This window comes from Narcine bancroftii, chromosome 1 (assembly GCF_036971445.1).
Source record: "Narcine bancroftii isolate sNarBan1 chromosome 1, sNarBan1.hap1, whole genome shotgun sequence".
Taxonomy (NCBI): Eukaryota; Metazoa; Chordata; class Chondrichthyes; order Torpediniformes; family Narcinidae; genus Narcine; species Narcine bancroftii.
Genome location: NC_091469.1, coordinates 238,019,121 through 238,031,001, shown reverse-complemented (window position 1 = coordinate 238,031,001; position 11,881 = coordinate 238,019,121). Strand labels below are relative to the sequence as shown.

The 11,881-nt window shown below is 44.9% G+C and overlaps 1 protein-coding gene across 14 annotated transcripts in view; it reads left to right on the top strand.

Annotated features, from left to right (window-relative positions):
- The first annotated feature begins 291 nt into the window (after positions 1–291).
- LOC138740513 (casein kinase I) overlaps positions 292–11,881 on the top strand; it is a 488,373-nt gene continuing 476,783 nt past the window's right edge. For 3 of the 14 annotated variants that reach the window (XM_069893357.1, XM_069893268.1, XM_069893364.1), the window contains exon 1: positions 1,706–1,883. The gene's annotated coding sequence lies outside the window, so the exon portion shown is untranslated. Of the gene's footprint in view, positions 376–1,159; positions 1,350–1,703; positions 1,884–11,881 lie in introns of those variants that run through there. The other 11 variants (XM_069893314.1, XM_069893340.1, XM_069893289.1 and 8 more) reach the window with 10 other exon arrangements.

Genomic DNA, 11,881 nt, shown 5'->3' with positions numbered 1-11,881 from the left:
GACAACACAATCAGAACTTCAGAGAATGATGAAACCAAACAATTTCAGTTGGTCAGGAGCTGAGAAAGTTTATGACTGAACAGTACTGATCATGGAACTTTATTCACAAAGAAAAGGTTATTGGTGTGCATTTTGTCCAAAGTGAAGTGAGGTGGCAAATTAGACCAGTAAAATGGAATTTTGGGTAAAGGTTAAAATCTCGTGTTGTGATTCTTAGTTAATTCTGTGCTTGTCTCTTTAAGAGAGCCACATTGTTTGTAGTGTTACCACACCGACTCTGACGCAGTATGTTGTAATATCTGCTTGCTTGTTATTCCTCAACATGTGAAGGAAGTGTGAGCATGAGAAATTTTTAGGTGCATCTCTTTAAAGTTTGTGGGTTTCTTTAAGCTATTTCTACATATCTTTTGTATCATTATCCAGTAAATGCTTTGTTATTCATCGTTATGAAAATCTTAATGTGAAGCTATGCAAAATGTTTATCTGTTTTATCAACATATTAAAGCTACATAAAGCAGCAGTAACAGAGTTTGATTTGTTGGATTAAAGAGATTGAAATTTGGAATATTGTAGCTGATGCTTTTGGAAGATGATACTTTGAAATTAGGATATGTTAGGAAAAGGAAAGTAATTTATACGCAGTGTCTTGTGAAAGGACTTGGAAGATAATGGCAGTAGTTTGGGGTATGAGCAGGAAGTTAAATTGGATCTAATCTGGAAGGAGCTGCATGCAAGTCCTTGGGACAGGAGTGCAGTACACCATGCACTGCAGTTCGTGCAGCTACCTCATGTCTGAGTCTGGTCTGAGTCTTTGAGGTTGATGGGATTTGACTGGAATGCTCATCTGGGGAAATGTTTGTTTGGATTAAAATGACCTGCTCGGGTTGCGTGTAAACCGATTGTCGGACACCCTAAATGTTAAAATGGATTTTGATTCTTTCTCATTTTTATTTTGATTGATAGCACCAGAACAAAAAATTTTGCACCTGACCCCCATGAAGAGCACTTAATATTTGGGTGTATAGTTATAATGGCAAACCGGTCGGTCTCGTCACATGCGGTCGGCAGGGCAGCGGCAGCAGTGATGGCATCGTAGGACCTTCCCTTCCAGCCCAGACCAGAAAAGTGCGCACGTGACATCAGCTCTGGAGTGTACGGGACAGGCCAGGACGCAGCCTTAAAGTCTGCGTCGCGGAATTCAAAGTAAAGCAGGAAACGAGCTCCCAGCCTCACGCACAACCCGCTACACGGGCCCCTTTTTTGTGTAATGGCAGCCAGCAGCGACCACGAGTCAGGATTTTGTTCTGGTTCCAGTTTTGAGAGTCTCATTATTTGAGGAATGAATTAAGGTAGTCTTCAACTTCGTTTGAAAAGGGGCCCCATTATGCGTGTATCAATGCTATTAGTGGAGTGGTGGAACTTATTTTTCAGGGTGGAGGCGAATTTAACTTTGATTTTCTTTCCTCCATTATAAATTTAGGACTAGAAAATAATGCAGTTGAATGGGCCAATCATTGCATTGATTGTTCATTTTGTCTCCATGTGCACGCGGTGTATCTTTTCCAGCACCAAACTGTCCATTCCCTGAACGAGCTCCGCCTCCCCCCGCCAGCCCTTTGTGTGGCCGTTTGAGTGCGCTCTTTGCTGATTGGCCACGATGCTGTCAATCAACGCCTTTTTTCCCGGGGATTTCCGCCGCGCGACTCTGTGACTCGGAACATTTTGTAACAAAAAAAAGATACCCTCTGAGCTGGTGTCGGCGGCTGCGCGGCCTCTGGTCCAAGCTGGAGAGCCCAGTGTCCAGCAAGAGTTGCATGCTCGGAGCCAAGAACCAGGGCTCGCACCCACCCACCTACCCCCCCCAGCACCTGCAGAATAAACAGGTCGGTGCGCGTCTCTCTTTCATTTTACGACCAACCTGGAAGGCTATTATTTTTTTTTAAAAACGCGTGTCCACCTGATGTGTCTCTTTCCAAGTCTTGGCGTGTGTAGTTTTACTTGCAGTTCCTCCTGGGGGGATGGGGTTTAACCCCCGTTTGATGGGGTGGGTGAGTAATGAGTTATTGCTGACAGTTGAATCTGTTTCTACGGGGGGGGGGGTCCTCATTTCACTGACAGTTTGTAGCATTATAGTGACTTCATTGACTATTCCAGGCCCTCGTTGGGAACGGGACCGATGGGACCCCCCACCCTTCCCACTGGAGTGGCGTGGATGTGCGGGAAGGTAGCGTCCCGAGATTTCCGAATGGTTTCGCGCTGACCCACCAGCCCGAATGTTGCGCTCCTTTTCTTGCCTTGGGGTTGAGCCGGTTAAATTTACGTGACCGTCTTGTGGGGGGACGGGGGGGACGGAAACAGAGACAGAATGCCCGGTGAGAAAGCTCCCCGGCCCCCAAGAGGGTTTAAAGAGCAAGCCCCAGTTTCTCAACAGAAGTCCCAACCTGGGATTTCACGATTGAGGAAGCGACGGCTGCATTTGGCGGAACAAAAAAGGTTGGGGGTCGGGGTTTGTGGGGGTTCTGCCCCGCAGCTTCATTTAATCCGATGACAGTATCGTGTTCCGGCCGCTGCGAGAGCCAGCCCAGCGGTTTGGGGGAAGGAGCCCCGGAGGGATCGCCACCGTCATTTGTCTTGCGCAGCAGGAGGGGACGATCCTTCAGAGAACGCTGGCATTTTTCATGGGGGGGGGGGGGGGGTCCGCATTAAGTTTTGTTGGCGCTAAGCCAAGGCATCCGAGTTGCGAACGTGAAAGAGGACGCCTTCCGAAGATTTGGCTGCCATTCAACAGGTGGGCTGAATGGCCTGGAACATCCGCGGAGGCCCGTTCTTTTCAACGTCCTGGAAGCTGCTCCTCCAATGACCGTGAGGAGTTTGCAGCAAGGGTCATGGGAGGAATGATGTGTGACCCTCCCCCCCCCCGTCAGCTGCTTTCTTTGGACCTTGGAGAAAATGCCTTCAAGTTCGGATATCCCCATCAGTTTAGTTTATTTTTTACTGTTTAGAGAAGCTGAAAAGGAAGAGTTTGATTGGAATGGACCTGCAAACTAAATTTTACAAAAAATGAGAGGTTATTGTCACAAAAGCATTTTTGGTTCTGGGATACATTCATAAGATAATGTTCCTCTATAAAGTTCAGAGTTGGAGAGCATTGTATCATTTGAGGGTTGAGTTGATGGCACATTTCTTTCACCTGGAGGATTATGAAACTTCGCTGCCTGCAGAAGTACCTCTTTGAGTACATGAAAGACTGAAATTAATAGATTGTAATGTACTGGAATAAGTGGTGGAGATATGGCAGTGGGTTTTCTTTTATTTGAATGGTGGAGCAGATTGTTTCTGTTTGGGATGTATTTACCATCGTTGATATCAACACAAATGTATCTGCTGAAATTATGTTTAAGAACATGAATGGATCAGTATTTCAACTTGATTGTTGTTTTCCGTTTAAATTTTGAGTGTTTATGAAGCATTTGAAAACCTGGACTGGGGACCCTTGGTTGAATTATTTATGATAATTCTCCCTCAAAGGCAGAGGTTTTATTGTATATTTTCAGTTCCACTTGTCCACACTTTTGAGTGAATTGGAGTCATGGTTGTACATTTAAGCTGCTCATTCCAAAGAATATACTTACACTGTTATCAAGTGAATTTGAATGATTTCTGCAAGGAAGGGATGTGAGTCAAGACCATTCAAGTAGAAATTTGATGTTGAACCTTGCAATGGAATGATTGACACTGACATATTTTGGTTTAACCAAATGATTGTGTAACAGAACTGACATTAGGTTAATTGGCTTGCTCGTATAAGGCCCTTTCAGGTGAACCCTCTGCCTTGAGGTCGGCGACAGGAGCGGATTTAAAATCACTAACTCACCTTTCAGGTGGTAACCTGTGATGCACTGTGGTGACAGTAAGCAGACACAAGATTCGTCAAGACTGAACAACAGGCTTTATTCTACTTAAAGTCTTCTGCTGTATTTGGCTGCAGCTCCGAGTGACTGACTTTGATGGGCTGGTTTTATTGTTAACTCAAGCTAATGAAAATGTTTTAGTTAGTGGTGATTTTAATTGTGTTCTTGATGCTTTATTGGATAGAAACCCAAAGAGTATAAGGAAATCAAAGATGGCAACATAAATTAATGCGTTAATGAAAGATTTAAATTTGGTGGATATTTGGAGAAAGGTTAACCCTACAGGGAAGGATTTTTCTTTTTATTCGAGACATGATTCGTTTTCTAGAATTGATTTATTTTTGGTATCAGCAGATTTACAAGGTAGAGTATTACGAGCTGAATATAAAAGTAGAGTTATATCAGATCATTCATTATTACTTTTTTCTTGTGAAAATTCGGAGGCAGTGTGTCCGTCGTTTAGATGGAGGTTTAATGTCTTCTTTCTTTGGCTTGGCTTCGCGGACGAAGATTTATGGAGGGGGTAAAAAAGTCCACGTCAGCTGCAGGCTCGTTTGTGGCTGACCAGTCCGATGCGGGACAGGCAGACACGATTGCAGCGGTTGCAAGGGAAAATTGGTTGGTTGGGGTTGGGTGTTGGGTTTTTCCTCCTTTGCCTTTTGTCAGTGAGGTGGGCTCTGCGGTCTTCTTCAAAGGAGGCTGCTGCCCGCCAAACTGTGAGGCGCCAAGATGCACGGTTTGAGGCGTTATCAGCCCACTGGCGGTGGTCAATGTGGCAGGCACCAAGAGATTTCTTTAGGCAGTCCTTGTACCTTTTCTTTGGTGCACCTCTGTCACGGTGGCCAGTGGAGAGCTCGCCATATAATACGATCTTGGGAAGGCGATGGTCCTCCATTCTGGAGACGTGACCCATCCAGCGCAGCTGGATCTTCAGCAGCGTGGACTCGATGCTGTCGACCTCTGCCATCTCGAGTACCTCGACGTTAGGGGTGTGAGCGCTCCAATGGATGTTGAGGATGGAGCGGAGACAACGCTGGTGGAAGCGTTCTAGGAGCCGTAGGTGGTGCCGGTAGAGGACCCATGATTCGGAGCCGAACAGGAGTGTGGGTATGTAATGCTATTGATAAAAACAGAGTTTGTTACTTTTGTTAAAGAGCAGATTTCTTTATTTCTGACTGAAAATGTAAATTCTGTGGGTAGTCATTTTGTAATATGGGATGCTTTGAAAGCTTATTTGAGAGGGCAGATCATTAGTTATTCTACGAAAGTTAATAAACAATATATGGCAGATAGTTTAGAGTTAGAAAATAAGATTGCTGAGTTAGAGAAGGACTTTCAGAAACGGGTAACTGAAGTTAAAAAATTGCATTGGAGAGGTTGAAGTTGTGTTATAATACTTTACAAACATCAGTTTGAGCACTTAATTAATCGATCTAAACAACGTTATTATGAGTTGGGGGAAAGAGCTCATAAGGTACTTGGCAAATGAAAGCTGAATAGATGTGTCGGACTATTAATGCTGTTAAGAAGAATTCAATAATAACATAAGCCTCAGGAAATTAATGACCAATTTTATTCATTTTATCAAAAATTATATATTTCTGAGGGGCAACAGGATAATGGTTTTATTGATTCTTACTTATCTAAATTAAAGTTACCGGTATTAGATGGAATTGATGTTCACGAATTGGAATCTCCATTTACGGATTTTGAAATTAAGGAAGTTATTCAGGAAATGCCAAACGGAAAGTCCCCAGGGGACGATGGATTCCCTGTGGAATTTTATAAATTTTTTTATGATGATTTATCTAATGAATATGGAGGCATGTTGAATCAAGTTACTAAAGATCAGAAGTTACCAGAATCATGTTCTAGACTGATTCCCGCATTGAATTTGCCCATCGTTATTGAATGAAGATCTACCGGGACCAATGCCTGAAGAAGGTGCACAAAATCAGTGAACCGGTGCGGACTCAAGGCCAACATGACCTGTTTCCGCTCCGTAAATGGTTATATGGTTGTATGGATGTGGCTTATATCCCGGCGGGTGATTGGCAGCCGACCGGGTGGGGCTTGATCCATTCAGGTTGGTTGATTGACAGCTGGCCAGGTGTAGTCTGTCCTCCAGTGCTCTTCCTGCAGGTACACAGTGGTGTATCACCACATAACCCTAAAAGGCTGCTGCAGTGTTACCTGATCCACCTGAAAGTGCCCTCTGGAGCTGATTGAGGCGGGGGCGACTGGTGCCACAGTGCCACCCATAATAAATATGCGCCATAGCAATGGCAGTCTTCCATACCTGTAATCCCCCACACAGGTGGAACAGTTCTGTTTCCCACAAAAGTTCCAGCTGCGTGGGGGAATTATGGGTAGGGAATTCCTATCCAGTGTTTTGAGCCACAGAAGGTGGCCCTGTAGACCGATGCGCCCAGTGAAGTGCAGGAGCAGTCAGCCAGGCTATCGTGGCCCACGCCGGCTGCCCCTCCCTAGTGGGGTGGGGCCTGTCGGGTAGCGTGGTCAGGGAGGGGGGCCTGTCAATGGGGAGTTTGGTCGCCGGCTGATGGGGTTATCAGCCCGCCCCAAAGCAGCGGCTGCACATTCAGGTGCGTCAGCAGAGCGCAGCGCTCCACCGATTATCCCTCCTCGAGGAGGATTGGCATCAGCACCTCTGAGGTGCTTTGGGCCCATTCAGGTGAGTGGGTGTTGAGCTGCACAGGTAGATATTCTGCAGCTTTACATGGGGGGGTGTACAGGCCATCTGAAAGGGCCTACATTTTCAACTTGTAAACATTATAGGTTTGTGGCCTTTGAATTGTATCGGCTCTCTTTGCTTACCAATACATTCTGATGCATATAATACAGGTCCAGAGGAATTAGCAGCTCATTGTGTGGAATGGTGAATGTTTAAAATTGTGGGGCTTGGTAAATGGGTGGTTCAAGAGTATTGTGTAAGAGTTTGTATAAGAGTTGAATCCTTGCAACTTGTGTTCCTGTTTTTTAACTGTACCTGGAGGCAATGAATGACCAATGGGCACGGGCTCCTAAGTCTTGTTTTTTCATATGTATTTGGTTCTCTTTTCCTTTCCCGGTGAAATGGAATTGTGTGGGGAATGACTCAACCAGTGCAGTTGGTGGTTTGAGATGATTATTTCGGTGATCTAAGTATGTCCTTGCTCGAGTGTTGTGAATTTCCCAGTCCCTGGCAAGTTTTTTTTTCCGGGGCAGTGAGATGAGATGAAGATGAACTGCAGGATTTGCAACTGGCTCTTGTGTGGAGGCATTTGCTCTGTCCTGCACAGGGGCTTTCCACTCCAAACAGGCCATTGTTTGTTTGTGCAAGCTATTCATGATTCTATTATGAATTTTCACTGCATTCTTCACTTAGAAGCTCGTTTTTGGATACCATCTCAGGATCGTCTGTCCTTTTGTAATTGGATTGTTTTTGCTTAAACCTGTACTTGAGAAATTAAAATGTAATTCTACACTTTTTCATGGTTAGATTTCCGGACATGAAAAGCCATTGGATAAAACTTAAAATCATAGAATAAAACCAATCTGCTGGAGGGACTTGTTGAGGAGCCCCAGTGGGAGGGAAAAATGGTCCCTGTTTTGGGCTGAACCCTTGAGGTCATGAAGGGTTCAGACCCAAAATAGTGCCATTCTTTTTCTCTCAATTATGCTGAGCTCCTCCAAATTCCAGAATTTGCTGTCTGCCTCTGAGAATAAAAAAATAATTGAATGCACATCTTTCTTTAATAGATTGCTGGTAATCCGATTATGTTGTCGTCGTGATGTAGACACAAGGGGCAAGAGGCTAATGCCCACTGTGGTTCCACTGATATATCTGGTTTTGTGCTGATAGTTTGTGGTGGGGGGAGGGGGTTTGATTTTTGGCAGGTATCACAGTTGCGGAAAACTCTTTGTGGCAGGTAATTGGGTACTGGTGAAGAGGAAGTGAATGTAACTATATAACCATATAACAATTACAGTACAGAAACAGGCCATCGCGACCCCTCTGGTCCGTACCAATTTAAATAATCTCTTCTAGTCCCACTGACCTGCACTCTGCCCATAACTCTCCAATCCCCTCCCATCCATGCACCTGTCCAACTTTTTCTAAAATGACAAAATTGACTTTGCTGCAACCACCTCTTCCAGAAGGTCAATCCTCTCAGCCACCACTCTCTGAGTGAAGAAGCTCCCTCCCATGTTACTTCTAAGCTGCAGTTGTGGACTGGGTGACGTTTGTGGACTTGACAGTGAAACTAATTATTCCATCATGGTCACCAATTTTGGAAATGTGTGGACAAGTGTGTCCTACCAAAATGATCTGGTTGCATCCTTATCGGAATCCAGGGATGAATCAAGGGATTCACAAACTGTTGAAGAGCAGATTGTGTTCAGAGGATTTGGAGATGTATGTAAAGATGAGCTACAACCTCTTAAAGGCCATCACCAACACCGAGAAGCTGTTGTCTCGGACGGATGCTTGGTAGCTGTGGCAGGGCATGTACGTCATTATATCCTACAAGGTGAAATAAGGCAGTATCACTAATGCATCATTTCAAGATGAACTCGTGCTTTCCCTGTTTGATTGAAAAAGGAAAACAAGGATGCTTTCTCTTGAGAGCTGAGACCCCGCTGCCCCCAGCAATTCTGCTCCCAGTTTCTGAGCCTGCCGGGAACATAGCCTCCAAAAGGGTGAATTCTCAAAAAGTGTCTGGTGCAGACTGTGTACAGGTACACAATCCTTTATCCAGACATCTAAAATCCGGAAAGCTCCAAAAACCGGCATTTTTTTCCTGGTGCTGGTACAGTGGATGGAGAGAGACAGCAGCATGACTAGGTTTGGTGGGGGGGGGGGGGGAGACGGCAGCACGACTCAGGTGCGCGGGGGGAGGAGAGAGAGAGAGAGGACAGCGTGACTCGGGTGGGGGGGGGAAAGAGACAGCAGCGTGACTCGGGTGCGTGGGGGGAGAGAGACGGGAGCGTGACTCGGGCGGGGGACGAGAGACGCCAGCGCAATTGGAAGGGGGTGGATACGGCAGCACAATTCGGGTGGGCTGAAATCTGGGGCAGATGGCTTTTGTTCTGAAATCTGGAAAAATCCGAAATTCAGAACACACTGTCCCCCGAGGGTTCCTGATAAAGGATTGTGCACCTGTAGCTGGCAGCTTTGTTGAAAGCTGGGTGAACCAACTGGCTGGAATTTACTTGTGGGTATCTTCATCCTCTCGCTATGACAGTTAGAGGACCCAATGTGCTTCAAAATGACTTCCATTATTCCATTGGCCAGAAGAGTGAGGTGATCTGCCTCGGCAGAACCTTACCATCCTTGTCACGAACTCTTCTCACTTTCCTTCCGAAGGTAGCAGCCTGAAGACTCGCACCTCTCGGTTTCTTTCCAGCAGCTCTCTGGTTCGTGAACCTCCCCTTGTTGCAATGAAGTGGTAGCTTTCTGCGTGTGGTTCAGGAGCACCTCAATTCCTCACTCTGGATGGATCCGGAACTGCTTCAGTTTGCCCATCGTCGCAATCAGCCAATGGCAAATGCCATCCCACTGGGCTTCTACTTTCCGTGAGATCACCTCGTCACAGGGACACCTACGTCAGGCTGTTGTTCATTGATTACACCTTGGCATTCAACACCAGCATAACTTGTGACCAAACTAAAGGTTCTGGAAATCCATTTGCTCCTCTGCAGCTGGATCCTTGACTTCCTCATGGCATAGAAAATTGGTTGGGTGGTACCAGGACAAAAAAATCTTCATCTCATTATCACCAAGATGAAGGAGATCATTGTTTTTTGAGGAAGGAGAGGCTGTACAACCATGTACCTGTCTGCACTGATGGAATGGAAGTGGAGCAGGACAGAGCCTTTAAGTTCCTGTGAGTCCGATTTCAGAGGATCTCTGTTGAAGCCTGCACATTGATGAAACTGTGAAGAAGGCACATCAAAGGGTCTACTTTCGAAGATGGTTTGACATGCAGTCCAATACTCTATATCAAACTTCAACAGGAGCCCTGTGGAAAGTATACTGTCTGGTTGTATCCCAACCTGGCTCGGGAATTTGACCAGGGACGCAAACACAGCGAGGCCCATTACAAACTCTGAATGCATCTCATCGAGGTGCTCCCTCATGAAGGAACCTTACCATCCTTGTCACAAACTCTTCTCACTTACCTCCCGAAGGTAGCAGTATGGAAGCCTGAAGACTCGCACCTCTCGGTTTCTTTCCAGCAGCTCTCTGGTTTGTGAACCTCCCCTTGTTGCATTGATCAGGGACTGTTCGGACCTCACAAAAGGATTGACTGCACTATTGCTGGATCACCTTTTTACAGTAGATAACTGAATATCTATTTTATATTTGTCTTTTGTTTTATCCCCAGCTGGAGCAAGCAAGAATGTTGGTGCATATGTACATGATACCATGTATTAAGTCAATAATCAGAATAGACTGTATGTCGGTGCCCCTCTCCTTTTGATCAGTGTTTTTTGTTTGAGTGGAGGCTAGTTGTAGTTGGCACCAACATTTTCACTGAGTGTATGCCAAGCTGGATGAAGGAAAATGGGGTGAATCCCAATGGATTCGAATTCCCCGCTAGTTATTTTCTTGGTTGTTCATTTCCAAGATGGCTGACCGATTGTGCATTTGACGATGGGAAGTGGATCCACTCCAGTAGTGGCTCAAAATTGTTCACTTTGCATGTGATGGAAAGATTAAGCAAACCTACTGGATTGTCCAGAAATAAGAGCATTCTCAAACTGGTGAAGATTTCAGCACTGGGGATGATCTTGGGACTGAAGTGCAGAAGTTGCCCACTTGGAGCTGTTGACATTTTCTCTTTGGGAGGAGCAGACATGATTTAGATGTGGGGAGAAAATTCTGAAAGAAAATGTAAATGTTCTGGCTGTAACCAAGGACAACTTTAGCACTGTTGTTAAGTAGAACCCTAACCCATAATCTATATTTCCTGAAAATAAAAAATGATTAAAATTGCAATAAGAAATTTCATTTTTTTTATCACTTTGATTCTGTCAGATCTGTTTTCTGAGTGGTTTGTATATCTTCAATTCTAATTTTTCTATTTGACTACAATCAAAATATGCTTTTGAAGTTGCTGATTTTTTTTAAAACCTTGGGAACCAAATCATAAATCTGGAAATTTTGAATGATCTAATTTTAATGCAGTGTATGGCATTTAGAAGAGGAAGGCAGGATCTCCTCAAATGAGTCTCTTTGAGTCACCTTGATGAGTGGGTTACACAGGACATTACAGCGCAGTACATTATAGCACAGTGCACCCTTTGGCCAACAATGCTATGCCGTTCTCCAAAAACTACCCCACAGCAATGCAATCCTTCCCCTTCACCCTTCTAGTTTTCTTGAATGCATGTGCATATTTTTAGATGTCCCTATTATATCAGACTCCACCACCACCCCTGGCAATGTATTCATTCTAGGCAAGACCATGCTCTATTTTTAAAAAAAAACTTGTCTGTGATGTCTCTTCCAAATTTTCCTCCACTTGCCTTGAACAGATGTCAGCTGGTATTTGCTAATACCACTTTCCATCGTCAAATGCACAATCGGTCAGCCATCTTGGAAATGAACAACCAAGAAAATAACTAGCGGGGAATTCGAATCCATTGGGATTCACCCCATTTTCCTTCATCCAGCTTGGCATGCACTCAGTGAAAATGTTGGTGCCAACTACAACTAGCCTCCACTCAAACAGGTGAAAGGTTATGGCTGACCATAATCTATGCCTCTCATAATCTTGTGTATCTTGAAGCCCCATATGATTCTTTGTCACTCCAAAGAGCAAAGCCTTGGGTCAGTCAAACTGCCTTTGTAAGATATGTTCTCTAATCGAGGCAACATCCTGGTAAATCTTCTCTGCAACCCTCTCCAAATCCTTCATGTAATGAGGCGATCAGAACCGAACACGGCATCATTCTCACCGGAG